The sequence below is a fragment of the Zalophus californianus genome, chromosome 5 (genome assembly GCF_009762305.2).
Source record: "Zalophus californianus isolate mZalCal1 chromosome 5, mZalCal1.pri.v2, whole genome shotgun sequence".
NCBI classification, from domain to species: domain Eukaryota; kingdom Metazoa; phylum Chordata; class Mammalia; order Carnivora; family Otariidae; genus Zalophus; species Zalophus californianus.
The window spans coordinates 67,402,886-67,428,327 of NC_045599.1; the positions used below are offsets into that span (position 1 = coordinate 67,402,886).

The following is a 25,442-nucleotide window of genomic DNA, read 5'->3' on the forward strand; positions in this document are numbered from 1 at the left end:
ATAATAATAATAATAAAATTTCAGGTGACTTCCTTTTTCATGGCTTAATTCTACATTCCCTTCCAGGGAGAAGGAATTGAAATCTCTGAGAGGTGGTTTCACTCATTATTTACATTCAACATAATGTTTGCTGAATATCTACTATGTACTACTCAGACACTCTCTTCAATGTTATATAGACATGTAGATGACTAAGACACAGGCCTTAAAGTTTGACCAAGAAGGTATGTAAGAAAAATTAATCACAAGCACATGTTTTAATGACAAACTTGGGAAACACTTCACAGAGGAGATCACATTGGATATAGTCCCAGAAGACTGAGTTGCTGTCCTAGAGGGGGCAGGAAGAACATTCCACAAAGAAGGAGCAATTATTCAGAGGTGCAAAAATATGAAAATTGGAGATTTTAAGCTCAGGAGGTAAATAACTCAAAAACTCAAAATTTGAAGTCAAAGTTCATTGAAGTTCATCAAAAGGACTCCTCTAGTCCTTTAAGAAGACTTAAATAGTCTTTTCACAGTATCCCTCCCTCCACAATCTCTGGTGGGCCAGAAAGGTGTCAACAGAGAAGTGAGCTGACATTAGGAGGCCTGCATGGTGACAGACTGGTCACTTTCTCCAAAACACAGGTGTTCATGAAAAAGCATGGCATAAGATGTTGAGCGCTATAGTATCGATGTTATTACAAAACCATATGGAATCGGTTTGTGCAATCTAAGGCTAGTAGGTCTAAATCTTGGGATTGAGAAGTTTTTAAATTCATATAGAATCATATATGTGAGGTGGGGAGATGATATGAAAGTAGAGGCCAGTGTTTTTTCACAAATGATTATGCAGGGTAGTAAGGTTGTCACGGAAGAACTCTATATCAGGAGACATTTTGCCATGGAATGAAGTGGTTGTACATTTTTTTAAAAGCAGGAGGATTATGTTTTTTACTTTATGATAGTAATTTTACAGTTAGGAAATCAAATATAACTGTACAGCAAAGCATCTAATTTAGGTATCTCCATGAATTCATTCAAACTGATTCTGTGGAGCACATTCTTGGGTGCTGGGGATACAAAAAAGAAAGAAAGAAAAGAGCCAGAATTCCTGCCCTTCAGGTTCTACCATTGTGAGATTCAGAAGAATATATTAATGTGCTAAAAGGCAGTGTGAAGACTATAAACCATGCTTACTTTTGGGAGGTACTACAGCAATGGGAATGGTTAAAGCTCAAAAATAAGAGAAATCATTCCAATGGAAACTGCACCTCACATAGTCATTTGAAACCTATTTCCTTTAGAATGTGTAAACTTTTTTTTTCATTGGATTCAGGATCAGTAAACCATCACATCTTGAGTAGTCTGGAAATCTCAGGATGCTATAAAAATGGGTGTCTAAAAACATGACTAGAAAAATACTTTAATCCTTACACCACCCGGATAAAGCTAAAGAATCCATGCCCTACTGCTCCTACTACAGCCATATCCATCAAAGTAATTCATCAGAATTAGTGTGTGTGTTTTTTTAAAGATTTTATTTATTTGAGAAAGAAAGAGCATGAGCCCAAGTAGGGAGAGGGGCAGAGGGAAAGGGAGAAGCAGACTCCCCTCTGAGCAGGGAGCTCTACCCAGGGCTCCATCCAGGACCCTGAGTTCATGACCTGAGCCGAAGTGAGACGCTTAACCAACTGAGCCACCCGAGTGCTCCGAATTAGTGCTCTTTTCGATGAGGCAATAATGAGCTGACATCTAATTTTACTATATAAGGAAATTATTAGTTTATGCCAGCACAGAGAGGGTGATATTCATTCTATTAACCTTACATAATACAAAGACCATCCAAAGGCTACATGTAGGATTTTCATAGGACTCAAGGAGCCACTACTCCATTGTGCTTTATGCTGGTGTCTTCTTGGACAGTGTATGTCTAAGATTTATAGATGGAGAATTCATGCCTCTAGTAAGGCATAAGATGGAAACTTTTGGTGTGCAACTTTCAGGAAAACTTCAGAAAAGCTTCAGGTTAATATATTCACACTTTATTCACTAGATTGCCTGGAAATAATTTTTGGTCAGAATAGGTTTTTTTGTTTTTGAGGTTTTTTTTTTGAAAGTGTAGGAAGTTGCTTTTTTTTTTTTTTATCTGTGATATTCAGCATTCCAGCCATATATGCACACTTTTATCAGAGATGCTTAATCATTTTTTGGTTTACTTTTCAAGAAGCCTGAAATGAGTTTGGGTTTTCTATGACTTTGGTAAATAAATATGTAGTAGAGGGAAAGTCCACCTCATTTTAAATTTGCATTTCTTCTCCAGAGAGAGCATATTTACCAGTCTCTAGTCCCCAGTTTTTGTCATCACTGCAATGATAAACCAGACACACATGCATGCGTGCATGCGCATGCACACACACATGCATACACATTCTCATGCACATCCTCTCCTACCATGACATAACGTTTAGGAGTTTGTCATTTTGATTGCCCCTGGTTGAAATTCTGATTTCAAAAAATTATGAAACAGGGCGCCTGGGTGGCTCAGTTGGTTAAGCAACTGCCTTCGGCTCAGGTCATGATCCCCGGCTTCTGGGATCGAGTCCCGCATCGGGCTCCCTGCTCACCAGGGAGTCTGCTTCTCCCTCTGACCCTACCCCCTCTCATGCTCTATCTCATTCTCTCTCTCAAATAAATAAATAAAATCTTAAAAAGAAATTATGAAACAAATTGAAAAATCCTTAGATTTTATATCATCCATGCACCCAACAAGAGAGATAAACTTAATTTGAAAAATGGCGGTGATGGGGACTAGATTTCCTATCCAGCAGGGAGATTTACAGCATGAATAAGATGCCAAGAAATGAACCAAAAGGGTATAGTGTATGATTGTTTTAAAGGGGGGAAAATTCTACAGGACTCATGAGCCATTATTTCCAATGCTTTTGTAAATATGGTTTAGTTCATCACCACCTTTTCCAATTATGTACACGTTCAGCTCCAAAGTACAGCCTCTGCTTCCTTGTTTGAAATGTCACCAATTGAACTAGCATTTGCATTAATACAAGCAATGTTTACAGTGCCCAGAAATGATGGTAGACATAGAGGAGTCTTTTGTTATTTGAAAACTAAAATACCTCAAAGAGGTGCCCTATTAGTTTTAGCTTAGCTTTTTGAACAGGGCCATTTAAAACATTACAATTTTTAGGTTCTTCATGAAATTTTCATATTTGTAGAATAACTTTTATCATCATGTAAGTAAAACAATATATTTTATTTCTAAAAGTATAATTGCACACTCAAAGAGATTAGGAATTAAATCAGTTTCTTAATAAAAACAATTTTATTTTTCAGGTCAGTTATGGACCACTAAATACTTGGAAACTACCTATACCTTTGTTTGTACTGCAATTTTATTCTTAGAAGATTGTAAAATATTTTAACTGCATTAAATATTTAAGCAAGGTATTATTGTGCATCAATTAAGAGCAAGGACTTGAAGAAGATGGCCTGGTTTCACTAACTACCTGCATGACTTTGGGAACTTGCCAGACCTCTCCGTGCAGTTTCCTCATCTGTAAAATGGGGATAATAGATCCCATCTCAGAGGTTTGTTGTGAAGATTAAATTAATATATATTTGTTAGAGAGAAGAGTGAAACAAAGTGTTTACTTCTGCTAATATGGCATATCACAATAGGAAATAAGGGTTCAAGAAGGAATAAAATGAGAACTATGTGGGGCACCTGAGTGGCTCAGTCGTTAAGTGTTTGCCCTCGGCTCAGGTCATGATTCCAGGGTCCTGGGATCGAGCCCCGCATCAGGCTCCCTGCTCAGCAGGAGGCCTGCTTCTCTCTCTCCCACTCCCCCTGCTTGTGTTCCCTCTCTCACTGTCTCTCTCTCTGTCAAATAAATAAACAAAATCTTTTTTTTAAAAAAAAGAGAGAACTATGTAATGTATGGCACAAACAGAAAGAAGACTTTGGAAGTGCCAGTTTGTGAAGGACACCTTTACATCTTTGGTCCATCCCAGGAACCAGAATATTATCTATAATTGAATCTTCCTGATTCGGGCATCTTTCCTTAATAATACCTGAAGACAATGTTTTTAACACTTAAAGATCATCAAAAAGTTAATGAAGACTACCTGGGCATGCAGAGCTCTCCAAGGGTCACTACTGCCCAGAGTCCTCTGGTCTTCAAGGTTGATATGTTTGGCATTTGAATCTTTTTCCTTCCAGTGTTTAGCTTTGACTCATTTGGGCTTTCTTTCTGATCATTCTAATTTAGTCCAAACTTGGATCATAGTCTTTCTTCTTTGTCAGCTACTTCTAGCTGTCAGCTAATTTTTGCTGTTCACCCTAAATCCATCTTTCCCAAATTCAAAAAGATTTTTTAAAGGAATATATGCTCTCCCATCTCACCTGGTTGCTTATATCCAGCTGTCCCACTTCTACAAGCACAAGAGACACACCAGGGGTCACTGGAGTGAATGGTGGTTACTGCTGTGCTAGTTCTCAGTGGTAACAATCTTAGCTGATTCCTCACCAGCACCTTTAAATCAAAATAGGAAAGAATGGTTTTATGGTACAATATACTACTTTACTAGTTTAAAGATAGTGGTCTGCTCCTACTGCTTTAAGTCATAGGTTAGAAGAGGAGAAAACCATATTATTTCTTTGGATCTGAACTGGTATCCTAGACATGAGCTCCAGCATCTGTTAAATATTCCAGAGCTATTCTAGCTCTTAAAGTGATTCTTCACTGCTCATTTGAAAACAGATGTTAAGGAGAAGGAAAAGGACATCTGAAAATCAAACACGAACTAAAGATCTTCAGAAAATCACTCTAATATTTGCCCAACCATGCTCAGTGGGAAGACTTGCTGTATTGAATCCATAGTGTATCAGAATGCCTTCTATGAACACACCCTGTTTAAAAAAAAAAAAAAAAAAGCCTTGTTCAGCAAAAACCATTTTAGATAATAGAAGGAAGAAGGGCCAAATATGATGTTTATTCCACGTCACCGTACCTTCTGTGGTCCTTTTTTCATTGAAATTCAGGCAAAGTAGCATGGCAGGCAGAATGTGGTGGTATAGTGGAAAGAACTCTGGACTATGATGGGGTGAGGGTGTGGGCCCAAGATCTGCTTCCTGGAAAAGCCATTGCTCTCTCTGAATTTCAACATCTATTCAGATGAGGAGGTAATAACATCTACCTCACAGAACTGTTGTGAAGATTAAAAGAGATCTTTGTATAACAGTAATACTAGACATTATTGGTTTTAATTAGCAATAAATAATTTTGATGTTATAGATCTGAATAACTAAGGTCCCCAAACCTTGTTTTCTACCAAACTAGATGTATGATTTCCTTGACTTTTTTTCATTTTTCCAGAAATTCATAACCTGCATGTCTTCTGGGATGCAGTAGATAAAGTGCAAAGAGCTCAAACATTGGAATATGAGAGATCTGAAGTCAAACTGTGGTTAAGTCACTCTGAGTTCACTTACTAGTTAGTGCCAGTCAAGTCTTTAACCCTTGGTTTTCCTTTCCTAATATGGGGTTAATGACACTCATTCTGCATAGTTGTGGAGAGGATTATGATAATGTATCAAGGATCCTAGCATAGGGAACAGTTCACAGTAAACAACCATTATACTATAGATATTTTTTTGGTTTTTCATTCCTTCCTATTATTATTGACAAAATGGGTTTACCTTTGTTCACAATTACTTTATAGGTCCTCAAGCAATGTGCTTAATGGGTAGTAAATGCTGACAAGATTACACCTTGACAAAGATGAGTCATTTGGATTAATAAATCATTAAATGGTAATATGGGGGGCTCAAAAATTATCTTCTCTTTAGCTATCCTAACTGGAAAGTACTTAGAAATTCAAATTTTTGAAGAATGTAAACATTGCTAACATTGGTTAGCAATTGCAAAACATTGGTTACTGTCTTCAGGAAGCTTACATCCTAGTTGGAGCCATTTCTTTCACTAATATCTATGTTCAACCAAATGTTGTCTTTGTATGGTGACTGAGCTATGAAGAAAGAAAAAAAATGCTTTCAGAAATTAGACAAAAGCCTGTGAAGTCATCTTTCTGTCAAAGGGGATGGGTGATGGGGAACTGGGTAGCAGGGAGAATTAAAATCTGTTAACTGTATTCTATGTGTCAGGCACAGTACCAATTTATGTTCATGGTTTTAGTTAATCCTAAAAACAATCCTATGAGGAGGGCTGCAAAATTTAGACTTTATATTTGAAAACAACCTTATCTAAGATCACACACCCAGTAAGTGCTGGAAATGGAATTCCAATCATTAACAGGGGAACTGGGGTTAGAAAGTGGGTTTTGTTCAATTTAACAGATTAAAAAAAAAAATCTGAGTATTTTACCTTCTCCAGAAATGTCTTCTTTTCGCTCCTTGATTTTCTTCTTTCCTTTTCTGTTGGGCACAACAACGAGCTCAATTCTAGACTTTGGAACCTTCTGATCAGGGGTATAGCTATTTTTTCTGTGCACATTGCCCAGAGGGCTTATCTTATTTTTTAATCTACAAAAGAATTGATAGCCATTTCAGATGTGCTAGTGTTTAATATTCAAATAAAAGGCAATTCACCCAACATTAATTTAATTGTAGAAATACGGTACAGAACATACCTCAATTAAGATATATAGTTCAATCATTTATCTTTTTATTTAACAAATATTGGTGATTATTGTTCCCAGCCCCCAATAAGTCACAAAACTTTATAAAGCAGTTTTAGGTAATCAGTATAATCAGCCACAAGTATCAAATTAACATGGCTCACCAGAAGGATTTTTTTTCTTTTATGTATCAACCAATCTGAGGATATATATAATCTAGGATAGGTAAAGAAGAAGGGTGGAGGGGTGAAGGAATCAGAAATCTGTTTTTCTCACTGTGTGTGTGCATGTGTGTGTGTGTCTGTGTGCTTGTTTGTGTGTGAGCATAGAACACTTGCCATGAAGTCTATCCTCTTAGCTAGAGATCTGCTGTACAACTGAATTTGTCTCTTTTTAAGAAAACATTCTGAGAAACCCCGCTAGCAACTTCACCTTACATCTCAGTCAGAATCTATCACATGGTCACTCCTAGGAGAAAGAACTCTGTTGTGGTTTGGAATGTAAAAATTAGAAGAAAAAATATTATCAGAGAGACAAAAAGAGGTTTTTTTAGAATGTTAGGAATTTTAGTTTTCCAGCCTCCATAAGAGAGAAAAGCAAGGTGGAAAAGGGCTACAAATGGCTTTGAGGAAGTTTATCAGCTCATCTACAATGTCGAACACTGGAAGCTACTGCTCTTCTCTGAGCCATCTTTGGGTGTCGCAAAGGGCATTCTGGTTCTACTATTTACTGTGAAACTGCATTCAAGTTTCTCTTTTTTATTTTTTTTAAGATTTTATTTATTTATTTGAGAGAGAGACAGAGACAGAGAGCATGAGCAGAGAGAAGGGCAGAAGGAGAGGGAGAAGCAGGCTCCCCACTGAGCAGGGAGCCTGACATGGGGCTCAATCCCAGGACCCTGGGATCATGACTTGAGCCAAAGGCAGATGCTTAACCGACTGAGCCACCTAGGTGCCCCCAGAGTTTCTTGACATCTGTCTAGCTTAGCTTTAAAGTGTTCTTGTGACCATTTTCTACAATAGTGAATGTTAAGTGCTTAACATAACACCTGGCACATAGTGAACTTCAATAAATATGAGCAACTATAAAGATAATAATCACTGATATTATGAAATGTAATACTGATACTGCTCCTTGACCAGAGTGAGCCTTTTTACATTATCTGCATATTGCCACTGGTTTTCTGCTTTGTTTTTTTGTGGTCCTAGGAATACCCATCCTGAGCTTTGGATATGTCCTCTGAGAAGGTACCAATGACACAGACCACACTGGACACCAGCTCAGATATTGGGGAAAGAGTCCATGACACTTGGGTGTGGACCTGCCCGTCACTGAGCTCCCTGACACAGAGCCACTCATGTCTCCTCTTGAGGTGATGGAGGCCGGTGCCGCTTTGAAGCATTGAGAGATGCCATGTCAATTCACAGCAAGGTCTTTATTGTTGAAACTCTTGCATAATGACATCTTTACTCATGTGAAAATACAGGATGAATTTCAACTATATGATATTGTTTATGTTCATCAGAAATGTTATTTGTCTTTACAAAGTCTGGTTTCAATGAACCGGCTATGTAATGGATATTAAATAAACATGGAATTTTACACATTCATAATATTTGGTTTCTTGTTGTGATTTTGATGAACTACACTTTCAAGCACTGTCAGTTCATCCTTATTTACAAACGAAACATTTGCTTATAGCAGAGTGATATAGTGTCTTGCTTTATTTTAAGATAAGTCAACTTTTCTATTCAATGTTTAATGTGAAACCGACTCAAAAATGTTCTTTTAGGCCACAGTTACATTTCTCTTTGTATAACATGTATTATACTCTTTTAACTTAATACTGTGAGCTATATAAACCAAAGACATTCTAATTCTGTTTTTAATGTATTTTTTTCAAGATAAATAATTTATAATGTACTAATAAAACTAAGGCGCTCATATTAAAAGACTTATATGACCTACTGAAACTGATCTATGGAAATTGACTCTCTTAAAAGTAATTTTGTGAAATTATCTTGTATAAAATTGACTTTCTTATATGAATTCTTGACAACAAATATAAAACAAAAAGAACTTGAAATTTCTCTCTCCATCCTTCTACACACTAAAGAGAAGTAATCAAATACTTTCTTACTTTATGATTTGGGGATTTCCTAGAAAAAGAAAGCAGATGAATAGTAAACATTTTAGTTATGCATATCAGCTTCTGGCTACCTCTCTAACATAAAACTCCTTTTCAAAGTACACCTAGTCTTTTCAGATCTTTAAAGTGATAAAGTTTTATTTATGGGTTTATTTGTAAAATGTTCTCATTTTGCCATCCAGGGAAAGAAATGCCTTTTCTTTCTTTGTTTTTTTTTTTTTTTCCTGAAACCTGAAAATAAGTAACCCTAAGCCCATGTTCCTTCATCCTGATAGCCTTGGCTCAAACATGCCCCTATAAGCACTCATAGGCATCTCATGAGGTAAGGAAAACTCTGAAAGGACAAATAATTATTCCAAACATTAAGGTTCCTTTTACCTGGAAAGGGCTTATTTAAAACGGGTACTCACAGCATACCATGAGCAACTAAGGCATCATGTAGGCATGTATTTGACACTGCCTTCACAGGGAGCCACCAGGAAGATGTTGGGGAAGGGAAAGCTGACTAGCTTCAGAGAGGGTTTCAAATAACAGGGTGATGGTGTCTTCACACCCAGTGCCTAGCCTTCAGTTTCAAAGCTTGGGGTGGTGGCGCTAGAAAGGGAAAAAGAAAGGAGGAGGGAAGTGAAGAAATGGAAAAAGCAGAAATGAAGAAATGGAGGAAGTCTATAGGATTTTTAGGGACAGAATGCTGATTCCTGTCAGCATACGTCCTAGCATTCTAGCACCAGCTTGCAAGGGCCAGAAGAATTACTTAAAAGAGTTAGAAGTTTAGAGTCCATAAAAAATGCTTTTCTATGCCATTTCGTGGATTGGGCTACTTTTGTGGGTGACTAACCTCACCCATTCCTAGGATTCTTTCCTTTTGACTAGTTCCATTTTTCAGGCAGCGACCTTTCCCTGACCTCAGCCCGAAACTCTGGGTCACCTTGCTATAGCCTTGGTGTAGCACTGAATAGAGGGCTTACCAGATTGTTGGCACCGGATAAGTGGTACTGAGCACAATCGTCCTCTTTCATGAGCTGGAGGGAAGTTGCCTTTTCTAGGGTTCAGAGAGCTGGGCTGACTTATGCCTCCTTTTCATTCTGTTGCCCAGTAATTTTCCCTCTGGCCAGATCTGCAAACTGGTTGCCTTGCAGGAAGGTGACATGCATCACTGATGCAAAAAGGAAAAAAAAAAAGAGAGAGAGAAAGAGAGAGACTATTGGCATCAGCACAACATTCAACGGTACTTCAAAAGTTTCATTTTACAGTGAAATAGGTCAATTATTTGCTCCAAATAATTAAAAAGTTTAATTGCTTAAACTTAATCTCAGATATCTTTATATTCCTGTGTTGTTATTTAATTATACTCCTCTTCTGAGTGGAATCATTATCTGAACACCTGTTTGCCAGTTTTCCAATCCATCCCCCAAATTATCCTAGATAACAACTTCCTCTTCTTGAAAATAAAAACAACCTGTTTTCCCAAGTTTTCCAACAGTAAAAAAAAAAAAAGTTTGATTATACCTCAGAGACTCTACATAACCTCTGTCATTGGCCTCCGTGTTGCCATATAGCCATGGCTCCATGAGCAGGCTGGCAATTTCTGATGTTCTAGACTGTTCTGTGTCTTTTCTAGGGAAAAAACCTAATGGGTCCCAATGTCAGGACTCAAAGGCTACAATAAATAGCGAATTCCAACGTCACATTGAAAGGCAAGTGTGACATACCAGCCTGTCTCTTTCAAATAAATCAATATGGTAATATTGACAATTTCCCAGGGTCTCTCTCTATATTCTGTATTTGGTCCCATTCTAAGGATGTCAGCACTAAAAAATGACAAAAAGAAGAAAAAGAGAAAAAAAAGAAGGATCTCAATGGCTAAGGGGAAACATCAAGCTGATCCCTTATCTTGCAATCCAACTTTGTCAGTTCTTGGGAAAATAGTGCTTCAAATTATTTTTCAAATGAACAGACTCATGTCTTATGTTTGAACATTTAATTAGGCCTAAAGGTGGAAGGTTTTAATACCATTTTGCTATGTAAAATACTCATGACTATTTCCACTATATTAGGTAATTCTTTATCAAATATACTTGTGATTCCAAGTGGCTTGGCCGCAGGACCACAGAACGCAACCATCACTGTTAGCTCTGTGCAGGACACATTGTGCCCTGCGCGCTCTAAAGCAATCAAACGAGTCTGCAAATGTTCTTCAAAGAATACATGTAGAATGTTACTTCGTTAAACATCTCCTTGGCATTCATTCTATTTTCCACTTTGAATTGCTGCATTTAGTTTTGTAATGACCTTCTATAGCAAGGAGGTTTTATTAACTCTTTGATCTTCTAGCTTTGGGATGAAAACAAAGAAAATATAAATGAGCACTTTGTACACTGTCTTATAGAGGAGAGCAGAAGAAAAAAAGGAAATATGTTTCATCAAACAGATTGGTTTGTGTGGAGACTTTCAGCCCTTCCTGTTCTTTTCTCCCTTTAAGCAAAATGCTTATCAATGTTGTACATGTGTTTGTTTTAATGTCGTCTGTATAACTAGGTCTTTGTTTCTCTTCTCTCCAGCTCCTGTAGCTGAGGTTAGGGTCAGATATCTCTTTGTGGATTTTTTTTTAAGGCATTCTCCATCCTTGGTTTCCTCTAACCCTAAGTGCAATTCTTGGGAAATCTGCCATCCTATTTGTGGGACGCTGGCAGCCCTGCTCTGTTTCCAACTGTTCCTTTGTGTGTGCCCATGTGAGTGGGGAAGGGGAGGGGATCCCCAGTCAGGTAGTTGCCTAATACTGCAGTGTGGAAAACACTGGGAACTCTGCATCCGAATCCCAGTTCTGTACTTCATTGTGATTGTGCTTATATATTCAGGAGCAGAATCTCAAATTCTAGTTATCTTGCTCCTGAAGTCCTAAACTCATAGCATTATTAATAAATAGATGAGACACTGCCTTTCACACAGACTATTCTTACTTTTTATCACCCCTTAGTGTGCTTCCTTTTACATACTCATTTGATTCTATCTTTTCAGTCTTTAACACAACTTTGGAAGCAAAACTTTAGGTACAATATTACAAAATATCAGCATTTTATGATAAATATTAGAGCCAAAGCATGAAAATAGTTATCAATCAGAACAAATCTTTTCTTTGCCCAATATTATAACCAATTTATTATATCATACACACTTTCTCTTGAAATTTGAAACTCTGATTTGTTATTAAATCAAAAGCATCCTGAACTAAGAGCCTGGGGACTGTCTGGATTTCCTCAATCTAGACTCTAGAATAATAGGTGATCTAGCTGTATGCTGATAATGTTACCTGATCCTATTGTAGTGACTTAGGTTTATTGGAAATGGAAATCCATGTTTTATTGTGAAATGGATTCATTTCATTTGGGCTAAGTTTTTCTTTACCTTTTGGCTAAGTCATTTAACACTAAGTATTCATGATGGTAGTGATGTGCTGAAAGTGTTAACCAATATAATTCACCAGCCTTACTTCAGAGATGAAAAAAAAAAATGAGTGAGAGTTTACCTAGGTTCCCTGGCCAAGGAAAGCAGTCCCACCACTAGAACGATCACCTTTTCATTTCCTGTCTGCTTTAATTTGCTTTGCTTTTCTGGGTCAAAGAGTGGGAGGAAATGATCAACTATTGCAATGGGAGACATTCAGTTTTCCATTGTTAGCGTTTTCTCAGCTGACAGTCCCATCGCTAAGGGAAGTGGCAACCAGCTTGGTGAACCCCTTTTTACATCCTCACTTGTTGCCTTTCAATTGTTTTCTACTTCTGAGAACATTCCTTCCTCATCTCAGCAATTCCTTATATTGTTGTATGTTTATTTGTCTAGTCATACTTTATTTTTTTTTAAAGATTTTATTTATTTATTTGAGAGAGAGAGAGTGAGAAAGAGAGCCCAAGAGGGGGTAGGGTTAGAGGGAGAAGCAGACTCCCTGCTGAGCAGGGAGCCTGATGCAGGACTCTATCCCGGGACTCCAGGATCATGACCTGAGCCGAAAGCAGTCGCTTAACCAACTAAGCCACCCAGGCGCTCATGTCTAGTCATACTTTAAATTATAACTTCCCTAAGATGAAACCTTGCTTATGTTCTAGAATGTATTCTAAAAATATTTTCCAATGATGTTAGTAACTATAAGTTGCTAAAAACTCAGACGTCTTTTAGGAAATTTGAAAGTATACATAAATAACTTACTCTGAAAGGGTGTCAGTCTGGCAGTTGTGATCAGATAATAGTCTAATTTACATACACATGAAAAATATTTCTAAATATTTTATGGAAATACCTTTTTATAACAAAATAAATAAAAGAGCAATCAGTATTTAGATACACACAATGCTTTGACCTTAGATACAAAGCGAGATGACAGGCAAAAAGAATAAATTAGAACAATTATTAAATGAGAATTTGATAAACAGATACATGAAGAAATGCTAAAATTTGATATCTTGAAATACTAATTGTTTTAAACAGTCCCAGAAAAATTGGAAAAGATTGGGAGGAAAAAAAAATCAAGTTACTTACAAAATTCTTTTCTATTTTTACCTTTTGGTGGTCCATTTAAAAAAATAGTTTAAACACCATATAGCATTTATTCAGTGACCAATAGCATTTTAAACCTATTTGATAATATTTTACACTTCTTTCAAAAATCTCAAAATATGCAATCATAGAATAATATTGTGGAGGGTGCACATAGGGTGTACTATTAAACAACTGAAGAGGAAAATGCTTTGTAGTAGACAATTATTTATTTAGATTTTTTCAGTCATGTTACTAGATCAAAGAGTAAGTTTGTTTTTCTACTTTGCAAAATGATGGGAGAAAAAGAATGTAAGGATCAAGGGCTCTTGTGGAAAGTTCTGATTGCCCTGATGCTTTAGAGAAAAAATCCTAAGGAGCTCTTGGTTAAAAATGGTGAATTAATTACATGCACTTATCTCTTCCTTCAACAACTTCTGCCAAAATGATAGCAAAAGAAAAACAAAGGTATTTGCCTACAAGAAAAGAAAATTAGAAAGAAATAAACAGTGGACATGGGATTTCAGCAACTATGTAGAAAACAAGCAGACAGAGAAGTGTAGGCAGATCAGAGGGACACAGCTAGGAGGTAGGCCAAAAAGTCCTGAGAGGCTGAATATAGAAGCAAGGATGAAGTACAGGGCTGAAAATCAGAGGAGTAGTAGAAAGTGTGAATATAGACAAGATGAAACCTCCCCACCCCTCACCTACACAAACACACACACACAAATATATATATATATATATATATATATATATTTGTGTGTGTGTGTGTATATATATATACATATATATATATATATATATATATATATATATATATATATCTCCAACACACACATTATGTTTCACCCTCTCCCCAGCAGGAAAGAGGAGGTTATTCTCCAAAGAAAATTAACTATACTGGCCCTAGTTTTAAGATTTCAGACATAGCAGCAGCTGAGGCTAAGACACAGGACTAAGTTAAATGAAAGTTTAATACTAAATTGTAAAACCTCCATCCCCTTTTCTGACTCTGCTCTCAAAATGCTGATAGTCAGGAACAGGCCTTTCTAGGTAAGAGACTTCAAGATACCTCTCGAAAAAAATTGAATGGTCCCCAAGAAAAGACCCATATAAAGGGAAATTTGGGGTTCTCCTAGAAAAATACTGGCTTACTAGTCAATCCCCCTATAGGGAACTTTACCATCAGTAAGCTCTGACAATACATGCAGATCTTTTACTCAGCTTTCTAAAGTCTCATTCTTAAAATATAATTGGTAACTAAGGATTACCAGACACAGAAGAAAGTCTTTAACATGAAAGATAAAGACAAAAAAAATCTAAACTCAGGGGCACCTGGGTGGCTCAGTCCTTAAGCGTCTGCCTTCAGCTCAGGTCATGATTCCAGGGTCCTGAGATCGAGCCCCGCATCAGGCTCCCTGCTCCACTGGAAGCCTGCTTCTCCCTCTCCCACTCCCCCTGCTTGTGTTCCCTCTCTCACTGTGTCTCTCTCTGTCAAATAAATAAAATCTTAAAAAAAAATAAAAAATAAAAAAAATCTAAACTCAGAAAGAATGATAGTTACCCAAAGAATAGAGAAAAAATTCAAAATTATAGTTATATATCTCCAGATATTTGAGAAAATACTGTATCCAAAAAACAAAACCAGAATGTTGTTTAAAAAGGAAAAATAAAATAAACTTTGAATTTGAAAAATGTATTTATAGTCTTAATTAAAAATTCAACAGAAAGGTGAAAAGATAAAGTTAAGAAAACAAGCTAGAAAGTATAGCTAAAGAATTGGAAACCAAGAAAGAAATGAACTAAGAATTGCCATATGAATATACAAAGAAAATACACTGCTCCTGTAATCGTGTTCATGAGTTAATGATAAATATCCCCTGTGGCTGGGGTTATGACTGTCTTGTGAATTCTGCAATGGAAGAAAATGCCCCAACTTACAGGGAAGGGCCTTCAAAGAGTTGAGAAACATCCAAGCTCACTATATGCCAAACTCAATATGGTCCAGACTTGAATAAACACAATTTCCCATGACTTCAAGGACTCCAGATTGACCCAGGTCACTCCTTGTACGGAGCATTCTAGGGATGGTAGCCAATTAACCAGAGACTATTATAGGGACTGAGTCAACTTTGGGATCTTGGAGTCACCCAGGATCATTAATGAGATACTCAAAAAGCTAGGGCTTCATTGATTTATCCATTCACTCTTTGATCCTTCAAACATTTAGTTACCATTATCCCTTCCTCTTCCCTGCGCTCTTAGACATTTAGTCTTTAATACACAAAATAACAAAAAAATGTAGTTAATTGTCCTTGTAACTGTTTTTGGTCCTTCTATACTCTCACCACGGTGTTTTATTGCCAGCTCACACCCTCCTACCTCTGTCAGAAAAAGTCACATTATAAGTCTTTCTCATACAGCACTGCCTATATAGTGCTGGTTGATTATAGTATATTCATCTCAGAAATATTTGATATTAATTTGAATATACATGGTGGCATATGTGCTGTTGGCCAAATAGTCTTCTTGTGCACACAACAGAATTATATTTCCTTTTCCTCTTTGAAATTAGCCATGCCCAATGAATTTGAGCAAAAGTGAATATAGATTGCTATAGCTTTTTCCCTCTGCCGTGGTGACTGGAAATGTCCCAATAGCTTTTATCTTGGACTGAAGTGAGGATGATACGGAGCAAAATTCCAAGTAAACCCATGGATAAGTAGAATGAGCAAGAAATAATCTTTATCTTATAAAATCTCTGAGATTGGGGGCTTATCTATATTACAGCAAAATCCAACCTATTGTGATTGATACAAATATAATGTAAATATAAATATAAGCACATACGGTTTTTTTCTCATAGCAAACAAGCCAATATATATGATGGGTATCATTCTAAGCTTTCAGTCAGTGAGCATTCATATGCCTTTCTGTGTTTTTCCTCTATGGTACTTCTGTTTGTTTAGTTCCACCATTAATTTAGTTCGGGAGACTAATTTTGACCAATACTGATGACCAAAGATTGCAAATGGTTGTTCTGGAGATTTCACCTAACCTTTCTGTCAGGCTAGATGTTAAACTGTAAACCTTCAAAGAAATTGAGGAAATAGAGGCTGATGGCCAATAGGTAATTAGAAATTGGTGGAAGACATCAGACATTATGAAGTGCTAGCATCATTGCAAGCTAGCAGATGTTACTAATAGTATGAAAAGTAGCTGGAAGAAACCATGGCCAAACACATGACGTAATTCAGGTGTTTTGAAGACAGAGTATGTTAGTTATCTCTTACTGTGTAACAAACCTCCCCACACTTAGCAGGATTTTAGAAGTGGTTTAAATGGTGGTTTCGCTCAGGGTTTTTCAAGTCTGAAGAGTTCCTTGGCATGAGGGTCTCATCATCAGGCTTCTTGAGTGACCTCATAACATAACAGCTAACTTCTCCCAGAGCAAGTGATACAAGAAAAGAGGACAGAATCTTGAATGTTGTTTATGACTTACACCGAGAAGTTATACTCTGTCATTTCCACAATATCCAGTTTGCTATACAAGTCAACCCCACTCAGTATGGGAGGGATCAACAGAAGGGTGTAAATACCAGAACACAAGTATCATTGAAGGCCATCTTGGGGGCTGTCTACTACAGTAGAAGAACCCTTGTTAAAGAGTAACACAGGGATTGCATCTTTGCAAAGGGATTCTCCTATGATGGCCTTGCTGTTTGTTGATTCATTGTTCCTATTCTGGAAACACTCTATCCCATGCCATCTGCATCTACCCAATGGGATATAATGAATAAACATATTTCAATAATATAAAAAATGATTGATTGAGACTCCTCATGAGCTACTGGCTTAAAAAGATATTCTACCCCAATATTCCATAGCATTTTATTATTTATATAAAATTATAAATAAAAAGATTGACTTTTGGTGTCTCAAGTCTTTGTTAAGTATACTAATTTTCTATCATGTACATTTAAAGATATGTTAACAAAGGAAAAGTAAATTATAATTTTTCTAAAAATAAAATCTGAAAAAATAAAGAACAACAATTTACATCATACAGCACTTTTTATCAGCTACAACTGTACTTTTGGAATAATTATTTCCTCAGATTATTCTGCAATGATTGATAGTCATCATCTGGATTTCCCTCCTTTTCTCACGTCTTTAAAATTGGAAATATTTCCTGAATTTCATTATAATGCCAAATTCATTATATACTTTAAAAATTCTCTTTTGAAGTTCTTATTTTTCCATAAAAAAGACAAATGAAAGATTTCATTTATAAATGTTTAGTGAAGACATTACTTCTACTCTTGTTTGAAATTAAATCAACATTTTAAAATTCATGTTGATTTCTTTTTTATATAAAAAAGCAGAACACAGGTAGCATGATGGTGACAAGACCATAACCATCCAAATGGCACCTACATTGCTTTCTCCTCCTCAAACAAAAATGTACTCTATTGGGCGCCTGGGTGGCTCAGATGGTTGAGTGTCTACCTTCGGCTCAGGTCATGATCCCAGGGTCCTGGGATCGAGTCCTGCATTGGGCTCCCTGCTCCTTGGGATCCTGCTTCTCCCTCTGCTTCTCTCTCTCTCTCTTTCCCTCTCTCTCTCCCTCTGTCTCTCATGAATAAATAAATAAAATCTTTAAAAAAAATGTACTCTATTGGCTTTCCTAGTTTACTCATAGGTCTCATTTCAAAAGTTCTTTTATAGTTTGTTTTGTTTGTAACCTGGAATGTATTCCCCATAGAAATAATGTTAAATATAGTAATGAGGTAACCAAATTAGTCCTTGGAAGCCCTCTTAACCAGAGAATTCCTCAATTTAGCATTCTCCAGCTACAGAATCTAATCCTCTTATGTGGGAAAGCCCAAAGATGGGGGCTTATTGTAAGGACATGCTACAGCTTCTTGTAGTTTAGAGGAAAAAATTAGTGGTCTTAAGCTTCTTTCTTTTGTTTTCTTCCTGGTAACCTACATATATCTACCTTTTCCTCTATTATTATTCTCTTTGCTTCTACCTAGAGTTTATCTGCTTCCTTGGTTCACAGTAGACACAGAACTTGCTTCTTAAGTAACAACAACACATAACCCACACCTCTTGAGCACTACTGCAAATCAGATGCTAGTCCAAGCACCCTGTGTGTGTTATCTTACATCAGCCTCACAACAACTCAGGCGGAAGGCATTATTATTATTTTCATTTTACAGCTGACATAACTGAGGAATACAGAACCTGAATAACCTGCTTAGAATCACGCAGTTAGCAGGTGAGGGGATAAGAACTTAAACTTAAGCAGTTTGTGGATTTCATCTCTTATTAACTGAGGAGATAGGTAGATGATAGACAGAAAGATAGATAGGTAGACACACACACAATTTTATCTCTACTGAAATTGAAAACAGATGGAAATAAAACAACACTTACCTTTTTTTTTTTTAATTTAGCAGCAGTGGGAAAAGCGAAGTCTCAGAAATCAGCAATAATTTGTACATGTCATCTCCATGTCAAGAAAAAAACCTGGTTTTTTTGGAAGTGAGGCAGTAGCACTGGGTAGACAAAGAAAAAAAAATATACTCTGACAGTGGGTTCTGGCTTGGGTATGGAAGGCACAGCAATTTGTTGGAGAGATCTCAAGGGAGCGACCCTTCCTTCTCCATTCATCGTGGGACGATCTAGACCCCACAAACCTTACCATGAAATAGCCCTCAACAGTCACTGGAAAGCATGATAAGGAGGCTTTGGGATTCAGAGTTTGCCAGGTTGGGAGGGAGTCCTATGTGAGGATACACTCAGGTTGGCAGTATGAGGAGCAAAGAAGACAGGAAGAGAGAAAAACACCAGGTAGCACGTACTTGCTTCTGTCCTTTCAAAAAATAAACAAAATATATAAAGTGAAATTTGTTGGTGTAATAGTTAATACAGAATTTAACTCTGAAAAGTCCTAAGTTTATTTAATGTTAATTTATTATTTCATTTTTTAAATCCATTGATGATATCTGGCAACAGAACCAAACAGCAGACACCTCTTGAGCAAGTCAGGAGTGGCTGCAAGACTAAGCTGTTCTCAGTCTCAGAAATTAGAAATCCTTTTCCACTGTGCATTCTTATATCCTTGCCAAGAAAATGACACATTTCCCAACTAGGAACTGAACAAGGTCACCTTGGCCTAGGTCATCAGGAACCAAAACAGTAACAGACACTTGCCTACAGGAAGATGACAATATTGTTATTAAAGATTTCCAACATTTCTTTCTTTTTAAGATTTATTTACTTTTAGAGAGACAGTGTGTGAGCGGGGTGAGGGGCAGAGGGAGGAGACTCTCAAGCAGACTCCCTGTGGATGCAGGGCTCCATCTCATGACCCTGAGATCATGACCTGAGCAGAAATCAAGAGTTCGCCGCTTAACTGACTGAACCACTCAGGTGCCCCTCTATCATTTCTTTAAAAAGAAAAGACATACTAACATGTGGAGATTTAATTAATGTCTAACAAATATAGATGGCAACTTAGTTTACTAGTGCCAACTAAGTAATTTTGTTTAAAAAAAGAACAAATATGAATGAGTAATCAGTGCAACAGTCAAGTACTCAATTGACTTTCTCTAGCTAGAAAGAAAAGCAGAAGTTGCAATTGGAAATAAAGTCCAGATAGTAGCCTGTTGGGGCACAGAGAGGGACTGTGCAAGTCTTTACCAAAGGAGGTATTGAGGTGGTTGGTCATTGCAGGGGAAGATAGACATCCATGGTGAAGGCGAAAATTTTCATATATACAAACACTGTAGTGAGAGGCTGGAATTTGGAGATTCACTGTTGATTCTGAAATGAACAGGTTTGGGATCTTGAGAAAATTGGTTTTCTTCTTTGGGGTCTTGGTTTCCTCTATAAAATCAGGGAGTTGGGAAAAAAATCAATATTCCCCAAAGAGTATGCTTTGAAATAGCAGCTCTTCAGGATACAAATACACACGATAAGAAAGCCTGAGTTCCAGTCACATTAAGTATTAGTTAGTGCTTTTTAAGTTGCAAGTGACAAAATATCTGACTCAAGCTGCATTGATCAAAAAGTGGGATTTTTCTTGGGATGCCTGGGTGGCTCAGATGGTTAAGCGTCTGCCTTCGGCTCAGGTCATGATCCCAGAGTGCTGGGATCGAGTCCCACATTGGGCTCCTGGCTCAGCAAGGAGCCTGCTTCTCCCTCTGCCTCTCTCCCTGCTCATGCTCTCTCTCTCTCTCTGTATCTGTCTCAGATGAATAAATAAAATCTTAAAAAAATGGGATTTTTCCTCTCAATAGTTGGAAAGTTCAGGAACAGAGCTGGCCTTTGGAATAGTTGATTCTTTGGCTTGAATGATGTCATTAGGAGCCATGTCACAGGCTGAATAATGGTCCCCCAAAGATCTCCATGCTCTAATCACTGGAAATTGTGACTATTTTACCTACACGGCAAAAGAGATTTTGCAGATGTGATTAAGGTTTGAGATGGGGAGATTATCCCGGACCGATCATATCACACAAGTCCCTAAACGTGGCAGCAGAGAAAGGTAACATGGGAAGCACTCAGTGTGCTGTTGCTGGCTTTGGCGATGGAGAAAGGGGACCACAGCCAAGGACTGTGGTGGCCTCTGAAGTTGAAAACAGCGCTTGGCTCAACAGCCAGAAGAAAATGAAGGCTAAACAGGGGAAGAGAAAGAGTACATTCTCGCATCTCAGTTCAGTGCTCTTATTGGGCAACTTGAAACTGCCAAAAAGGATTTTCACTAGTAGGGGAAGAAATGAAATGGGGGACAGGGGCTAGAAGAACAAATGGGAAAAGAAGAAAAGAAGGAACTGTGGTGGAATACAGGTTGTGGCTTTTATTGCTAATAAAACCTAGCTGTTTATTCTGTTGGGTCTTATGTTTGGAGCACTCCACATAGTTTTTGAAGTTGTTTCACATTGCATTTGATTCTTAAAACACCTTGGGAGATAGGTAATGCAGTATTTCTTTTCATCCCCCACACATGAGGAAACTAATATGCAAAAAAAGTTCAATTTCAAGCGTTAGAGCCAGAGTGGTGTAATGGACCAAGGATGGATCTTGCCTGTAAATTCAGTCTCCCATCCTAGCAATGTTATTAGGAATGAGTTGCATGAAACCAATGAGCTTCTGTTTTCACAACTGTCAAATGAAACACATGATATCTGCCTTATAGAGACATGAGGATGAACCAAGAGGAGATATACAAACACCCAGGATACAGCAGAGCATAGACAACCAACATCCATAAACTCCTTTACCCCCTTTCTCCACCTAGAACTCATAGTCAAGTTACCTGACTCCAGGTTGATAGTTATAAACCACATGGTTGCTATGGTCATCTACACATTTATTCATTTTCATATCTACGTAAGCCTTGGTTTAATGAGAATCTAAGAGAATTACTTTGTAGAAATTAAGTTCCTTACTTTTTTTCATACAAAATCCCTCCAATTACATTATTATGGGTTTGGAATACTTCTTGTTAAAAAATTACCAATACTGCTTCCTGTAGATGTACTAAGGGCTAGTAGTTTTGTAGTTTTCAGGAAACAGAGAAAAAAGAATGCATTACTTTTGTGTTAAATGACAGTACAATCAAGGTATAAGAATTGTTTCAGATTTTATAACTAATGCTTTACTGTGCATCACATGCAACTCTACTTATGTGATTAGAGCATAATGATTGGGAACAGGCTGGGGAAAAAATTACCACACATATAATCAAAGAAATTATTATAATTTTAAAATTTTTGCAAAATCAGTGAGTTTAATAACTTTATCTTGATGTATATATATAAGTTCATATATGTATGCTGATCTGGGGTTTTAGTGTCTTAAACAGTGGTTATTTATGGAGATGTATTCTGGTAGCAAAGAATATAGAATTTTTAAATTGATGCTAGCACTTTATCTCCATATTGAGAGTAAATGCAACAGGAATATTTTTTCATATTTTTAATGCTGTAGTGCTGCTGACATCATTATCCAATGGTCATGTTAATCTCAAAATGCACAATTTATTTGTATGATCTGTATAATGTGCATAAAGTGTTCAAAGATGTGACAATTTACAGCTTTGGGTATTTATTATCAGATTATCGTAATGTGCATCTACTTCAAAGAATCTGATCTGAAAACAGTACCTACCTTTTTTACAATATTGTATGACACAGTGTGTTGGAGGTGGCTATAGGGAATTCTCTCTGCATTTCTGAGTCTATGTAAAAACCCACCTGCAGCTAACCAATAGAACAAAAAAAGAGAAAATTTGTAAACAGCTGGTTTATATAGATTTTTCAAAAGGCTTATGTTCTGATCCATAATATATGTTGAATTTGTATCAGGGGAAGGAAAAATGGAAGTTACTACAGCTGTGAATCAAGAAATTAATTCCAGGGAAAAGAAATAATATTTCCTTTCTTAAAAGATAGCAACAAAATGTGTTCTTGGTATGGATGCATTTCTTGATTTTGTGTCATTGGCTATGAAATATACCTGCCCGGAAGAGCAATAGCAACTAATATGAAATTATTAACCTATTTCATTAACTCTAATATGGGAATATCCCCACTCGTAATGTTTAGTTTATAAATTGACCTCAGTGGAACTCATCAAGGTAGTAAAGAAAGGTTTTACAGATTTGCAGAAACTCTTTTTGTGTGTGCATGTGTTTAGTTCATATAGCTTAATGTCCATGAAAATTGGATAGTAAAGTGAGAAGCCTTGTTTTTTGGGGGGGATAAGAAAAGCTCAGGACATAGTTTTACATAAAATAAACTCATTAGAAAGAATCTTGTTTGTTAACAAATTCAGTTATTCCATGGTTAAAATCAGTTCACCAGTGTCACTCTATCTCAGAAAATGTATTTACTTGAGTTTTATCCTTATTCCTTAAATACACATCTGAATGCAGCTCTACCACATCATTATGTTAAGCCACCATTTACAGGTGTTGTAGGTGGGCAGTTTTATTCCTTTTCCTAGTCAAAATTTCCCAGAGGCTTCATTTTTAATAAACAATGCAACATCATATTTAAAAATATATGGTTTGATACAAAAATTGCCTTCAAGATATGGTTCCTATTAGTTTCTTCTGTTTAGATCATATGGATTTGTAACTTTTGCCCATTTAACTTTAATTCAAAGCCCAACCACAGTGTTTCTGTATTTAACAGACTGTTAATGAAGACTACAAATTTTACAGCCATCCCTGACAATAAAAACCTTTGCGAAAATGTACTGATTTTTCTAATATTATGCTTACATGGTATAACCACAACTCAGAGTCTAAAAATATATATACTCATTTTTTAGTAAACCAGATCTAATTTAATGATTAATTCAATATTATATCAAGCTATGCTAACCTGTCAAAAGATACTTTTCATAACTTCTATCACACTTTATTCTAATGACTGTTTTATTCATAAAAATAGGATAGATGATACTCCCTTACTCTTCCTTTACATGGTATCCTTATTTGAAAAAAGTTTGAATACTAATGTGCTCATATTATCAATAATAGCAAAAAATAAAAGTCTAGATCTCTAATTATTGGACACTGGTTAACTAAGTTATAGTATATTCATATAATGGAATAGCATGCAACCATTTAAGGGATGGTGTCAAAGAATACTGAAATGAGAAATTGGCTATAACATAACTGGATAAGAAAAGTAAAAACAAAATATCTGGTATAACTTAATGGTCATGATATACCCAGATCTTAACAGGGTTATATTTGAGTAGTCAGATTGGTGATGATTTTTGTTTTTAAAATTTTCATTTTTCCTTTGTGCCTTTCTACATTTCGTAAGTTATCTGCATTGGCTATTTCTTATGTTTGAAATTAAAAGACAGTTATTAAGATATTCTCATTAAAGAGAAAAATATAAAATGGGTGTAGAGAGAGGCCATAGCTAGTCTGCTTTGCTGAGCAGCATGATGTTGCATTCAAGCTCATCTGCCCTCTTCTGCCACCAGGCCCCTGTGGTGACAAGAGCAAAGAAGACTGGTTAGGAGCCCATATCTAAAACATTCCCAGGTTTGATTATGGTTGCTCAAGCTAGTGGAAGAAGTTATCTGATTCTCATTATTTACTTTTTTCCCAAATGTTGGGCTTAAATATCTCCTTTTACTATTAAACATATTCTGAGCATAACTGCTTTGACTATCAGGTGTATAATAGTGCTTTTACAGAACGTATATAAAAACCACTCTTTTCATTTTAAAGCCATGCTTTGTAAAGTATTTTGCAAAGGCAAAAAGCATTTTTAACTTATTTTGCAAACTAAGAGGAAAAGATTGTTTCTGTTAACCTTTATCTTTATTCGATATTAAATCATCTGGCACATTTGTCATTTCCCCCACATTTGGCATATTCTGCACATTGTTAATGCTGAATCTATCTGGTCATCTGCCAAAGAGAAATCAGGTGTCAACAGTCGCTTGTGTGTTCCAGAGTTCCTAAAACAAATAAAGACATACACTTTTGGTCAAAAAAAATATGAACAAGTGACAAATTCTTACAGCATATTTTAAACATACTTAAGGATGCTGAATTTACAGTATAATTTTGTTAAGTATACAAGTTCTCCATAGTTATGTGGGCCAAAGAATAAAGATAGGTTTGGAATTGAAGGCTACTCCCTTCAAATATTAGGATTTTTATTAAATTTCTGTAAGTAGAACGTTGGGAAAAATGACCCAAACTTCTTGTTTTCTTTCCTAATAGGTGCTTTTAGGAGACTGTGAAAAGGTAATTCAAATAATAAAGATAATCACCTGATAGAGAAATAATCTATTTAAATAGTTCTAACTAAATTGGTTTGAGTTACCCAATGACGGATATGGCAATGTACTCTTCTTAGGAGACTATTACCCTAGGAGTCAAGAGCCATGCCAGTTCCACCCTAAACCAATAGTGTGGCCTTGAGTGAAACCAACATCCTCTCTGGTTTAAAAGTCCTTAGTCATACTTTACACAATAATTTTGATCACATGTTTGAGTACACGTTTAATGGTAAAACTGACTATTTCTGCCTATAATGATGAAGGATAGGACTAGATAATCTGTCAGGTACAT

The 25,442-nt window shown here is 36.5% G+C and overlaps 1 long non-coding RNA gene across 3 annotated transcripts in view; it reads right to left on the reverse strand.

Moving 5' to 3' along the window:
• The window catches only part of LOC113929418, a 62,878-nt gene that overhangs the window by 23,040 nt on the left and 14,396 nt on the right, over positions 1–25,442 (reverse strand). For 2 of the 3 annotated variants that reach the window (XR_003522185.2, XR_003522187.2), the window contains exons 3-6: positions 24,676–24,823; positions 9,757–9,944; positions 6,387–6,544; positions 4,406–4,535 (exon numbers count right to left, since the gene is read on the reverse strand). This is a non-coding gene — a long non-coding RNA (uncharacterized LOC113929418). The remainder of the gene's footprint in view (positions 1–4,405; positions 4,536–6,386; positions 6,545–9,756; positions 9,945–24,675; positions 24,824–25,442) is intronic. The other variant, XR_003522186.2, reaches the window with a different exon arrangement.